We start from the raw sequence: 5,166 nt of genomic DNA on the forward strand, positions 1-5,166 counted from the left end.
TATATATATATGTATGTGTGTGTATATGTTTGTGTGTCTGTGTCCCCCCAACATCGCTTGACAACCGATGGTGGTGTGTTTAGGTCCCCGTAACTTAGTGGTTCGGCAAAATAGACTGATAGAATAAGTATTTGGCATCCAAAGAATAAGTCCTGGGGTCGATTTGCTCGACTAAAAAGAGGCGGTGCTCCAGCATAGCCGCAGTCAAATGACTGAAACAAGTAAAAGCGTATATATATATATATATATATATATATATATTAGAATATTAGAATCATAAAACCATGGATTGACTCATTTTAAGAAATTCATTTAAACTTGGAAATGAAATAGTTAATAAATTACACTACTACTACTACTACTACTACTACTACTACTACGACTACCACCACTGTTTCTAGCTTAGGTATAGAACCAGCAATGATGAAGGTGGTGGGTGAGTACTTGAGACTGTCAATTCCAATATTTGACTACTGCTTTATTTTACTGATCCTGAAAAGATGGAACTCGGAATGTAGAAAAGATTATTATTATTATTATTATTATTATTATTAGAATGTTTTCAGATAGGTACACATAATTTCTGGCTTTCATTATTTGTTTTATATTTTTAACAGTCGTGTTTCCACTGACAAGAATTTTTTTAAATAAAAATTAAAAAAAGTTGTTAAAACCAAAAATGCCTTTGTTTTATTTTGCTTCATTTCAATGTTTCCATTGATTTTTTTTAAATTTTTTTTTTTTATGAGAATATCTACTAAAGTACATTTGTTAGTGCTGCAGATCTTCATTAAGGGTACATGTGTCTGTGGAGTACTCAGCCAGTTGCACGTTAATTTCATGAGCAGGCTGTTCCATTGATTAGATCAACTGGAACACTTATTGTTGACAACCAGAGGAGCTGCCATCGACCACGATTGAATGGTGCTTTTTACGTGCCACCAGCATGGAAGCCAGTCAAAGTGGCACTGGCATTGGCCACATTTGGTTGGTGCTTTTTACATGCTACTGGCACGGGGCTCACAACTACAATTTCCATTTGATTTGATTTTGATATTGCTGATGTTGATGTACTTGATTCAATGGATCTCCTCAAGCATGGCATGTTGCCCTACGATCCAAGGTACTTTTGAGTAGGCTGGTTATGCGACACAAGTGTAGGTTACAGCTATGGACTCACTTTATTTGCCAGGTCTTCTCAGTCACAGCATACCTCCGGAGGTCTCAGTCTTTTGTCATTGCCTCTGTGAGGTCCAACGTTCAAAGGTCATGCTTCACCACCTTATCCCATGTCTTCCTGGGTCTCCCTCTACCCCGAACTCCTTCCACTGTTTGGGAGTGGCACTTCTTCACACAGCTCTGCTCATCCATCCGTCCACAGTACATGACCATACCAACACAAATGTCTCTCTTGCATGCCACATCCAATTCTTCTTATGTCTAACATTTCTCTCAAGGCACTTACATTCTGTCATGTGTACACACTGACATCACACATCCAGCAGATCATGCTAAAAATGTTGGATTTTAAGAACTTGAGTTAGTTTGAGCGCTAATCTAGTTCTTATCTATTCTATGCTTTTTTGACATAGTCTCCCTCATTGCACATTCACTCATTATATACAAATGCCATCATGAAAATAGCTATTTGCTGGGTTTTGCATCAGGATATTTTTGGGATTCATTCTCTTACCATATTTTTGTTGAAATATGTTAACTTTGTTTCACTTAATTTTGAAAATAACAAAACATTTAGTAAAATTACTTTGTTATTATGAAACTGTTGTTTGAAACATTAATTAACATGAAATTTTAATGAAAGGTTTTTTAATTTAGATCACTTTAAACCAGGAAGTTTGTATCATAGAAACAGGGATGGATTCAAGAGGGTTGGTATCAAAAGCATTAAGCATCTTGAAAAAGAACTGCATTTTTTGAAAAAAAATGTCTTCCTTTTAAACTATTAACAACATGTGTAAGGAAGTGTGTGGAGTAAGAAGTATGTTAGCCTCAAAACAAGTCAACAACCTGATTTTGATTCCAGGTTGTAATTATTCAAGAAGGCTTGGCTCTCACAACTTCCTATCCTAATTCCAAAGTAAATTTGAGACCTTTAGCTTCTGCAAGAAAATCATAACTAGAAAGCTAATTATATCAGAAGGTTCTTAAGTCTTCTGATACCATTCCATCTAAGACTATCTCTGATATCTTATGAACTGCTTTGAATTACCCACATTAAAAAAAAAAATGTTTTTTCTATATCTAAATTAAAATTTCAACTGAAATCTAATTAAAAGAATGATAGCATAAGATATTGATAAATAAATCTTCCACCATGCTAGAATCTTTATTGATGTTGTGTTCCAAACATCAGACATACCTTTTGATATTAATCCATCTGAGACTTCCTAGTTCTATGATAGATACTTTCTATTTTACAGCTCTCTGAATTAAAACTTTCCATCAAGCTTAGCTGGTTGAAACTTCGAAGTCACTGCCAACAACATTTTTGTTTCAGAACAATATATATAAAGACACACACTAACTCACCAAGAGCTTTTTCCTCAACTATATAAATAAATAAATAACAGATGGGGTGTGATTTGATTTGAAACGAATGTAACTTAATATAAACAATATAAATAAGCAAAAATAAGCCAAAGAATAAAGAATTAAAAAGTTTCCATAAAGGGTTAGCCATGTTTCTATTATTATTTATTTACTTTTTGCTGGTGGATACTTTCATTGTTCTGATAAAAATGGTAACGCTATTGAAATATATCATTACCATTTTTACACCATAACCACGTTTATTTTGCAAACAAGTTGTAATGTCTTTTTTTTTTTTTAATCCTGTTTTAAACTTGACAGTATATTCATTGTTCAGTTGACTGAAATACTTTTGAATAATATGTAATCTGTTGGTGTATTTTAGAAAAGGATTTTAATTAGAATTTTTAATTAAATTATGTCATCTCGAATTATTAAATTTTTTATTCAAACCTTTTTGTAATAATAGCTTGTTTAAAATAATGAAGTAATTGTTCAGAATTCTTAATTAAAATAATATATATATGTGTCCTGCAGTGTTTGTTGATGCAAGTTTAGAGGAATGGTTATATTACTTGCCTTTGTGGAGGCGCAATGGCCCAGTGGTTAGGGCAGCGGACTCGCGGTCATAGGATCGCGGTTTTGATTCCCAGACCGGGCGTTGTGAGTGTTTATTGAGCGAAAACACCAAAAACGCCACGAGGCTCCTGCAGGGGATGGTGGCGAACCCTGCTGTACTCTTTCACCACAACTTTCTCTCACTCTTACTTCCTGTTTCTGTTGTGCCTGTAATTCAAAGGGTCAGCCTTTTCACACTGTGTCACGCTGAATATCCCCGAGAACTACATTAAGGGTACATGTGTCTGTGGAGTGCTCAGCCACTTGCACGTTAATTTCACGAGCAGGCTGTTCCGTTGATTGGATCAACTGGTACCCTCGTCATTGTAAGCAACGGAGTGCCAACAACATAATTGCCTTTGCACAGCTTCTAACGCTGGAGATGTACTACAGTGTCAGCTGTTCACTACCAGTGAACTAAGGTAACACCTCTTATTTTTTGAGTACCTTCAGGAGTATTTGAGCGGGTCCAAGCAGTGCTGTTTGCACATGCTCCACCCTTATTGCAGTTTTAATCTTTATACTGCATACAGTATTTGTATATAGAGAGATAAAGGCAGGTTCTGTGTGTTTGTATTCATATACGTAAGAGGTAGTTATGTTTAACCGTTAACATCACTTGGAATTGCAGCAGGAAGAAAATGCATCCAGTCACTTTGGTTGCACCATCCAAAAGCTATAGATTTAATTCTCCCACAATGAAACACAACATACGCCATCCAGTGGCCAATGGATGAGACAACTTGTTTCAAGGAAGGTAACTGTCTAACCCCCTCCCCCCTCCTGCAAGACTTGAAGTCTTTTGTTCTTTGTGCATGCAGGTTTGAGGTAACTGTCTACAATGTAATCGACTAGTCTCCTCCCCCAAAACTTGAGGCCTTGTGCCTATAATAGAAAAGATTACTATTATTACTATGTGGTGCCTGGTGCAGCCTTCTGGCTTGCCAGCCCTCAGTCAAACCGTCCAACCTATGCCAGCATGGAAAGTTGATGTTAAACAACAACAACAACAACAACAATTATTATTATTATTATTATTATTATTATTATTATTATTATTATTATTATTATTATTATTATTATTATTGTTGTTGTTGTTGCAAGCTGGCAGAGTCATTAGCACATCAGACAAAATCTTTCGCAACGTTTCTTCCAGCTCTTTATGTTCTGAGTTCATATTCTGCCAAGGTCAACCTTACATTTCATCCTTCTGAGGTCAAAAATTTGGCACCAGTTGAGCACCAGAGTTGATGTAATCAACTGGCAAAATCATTAGCAAACCAAACAAAATGCTTAGCAGCATTTTGTCCATCTTTATGCTCTGAGTTCAAATTCTGCTAGGGTCTACTTTGCCATTCATTCTTTCAAGGTCAATAAAATATATACCAGTTGATCACTGGGGTTGATGTAATCACCTTATCCCTTCCCTGAACTTGCTGGCTTTGTGCCAAAATTTGGAATCATTATTATCAGGCAAGTTGGCAGAATCGCTAGCACACCGGGCAAAATGCTTAGCAGCATTTTGTCTGCCGCTACATTCTGGGTTCAAATTCCACCGAGGTCAACTTTGCCTTTCATCCTTTTTTTATTTTGGCGAGGGGTGGGGTCAATGAAATAAGTACCAGTTACGCACTGGGGTTGATATAATCAACTAGTCCCGCTCTCCCCAAAATTTTCAAGGCCTTGTGCTTAGAGTAGAAATTATTATTGTGATAATGATGATGATGATGACATGTGACAGTCACTTTAGTGTGGTGATCATGAATAACGATTTGGTTCTGTTACAAGAATGTTTTTTTAAAACTTTACTTGTATTATAAAATGAACTTAGCATTAGCAAATACAGTTCTAAGTGGGTGGGGTGACTATTATGACACATGGAACACTATTAGACTACTTGTTGTAGGACTTAAACAAAGGAACTACCTCAGTCAATTCCCCACCATGACTAGCAAAGTCTCACGTACTCAGCTATTTGCTGAGTTTCTTTTATTTCTG

This window comes from Octopus bimaculoides, chromosome 6, assembly GCF_001194135.2.
Source record: "Octopus bimaculoides isolate UCB-OBI-ISO-001 chromosome 6, ASM119413v2, whole genome shotgun sequence".
Taxonomy (NCBI): Eukaryota; Metazoa; Mollusca; class Cephalopoda; order Octopoda; family Octopodidae; genus Octopus; species Octopus bimaculoides.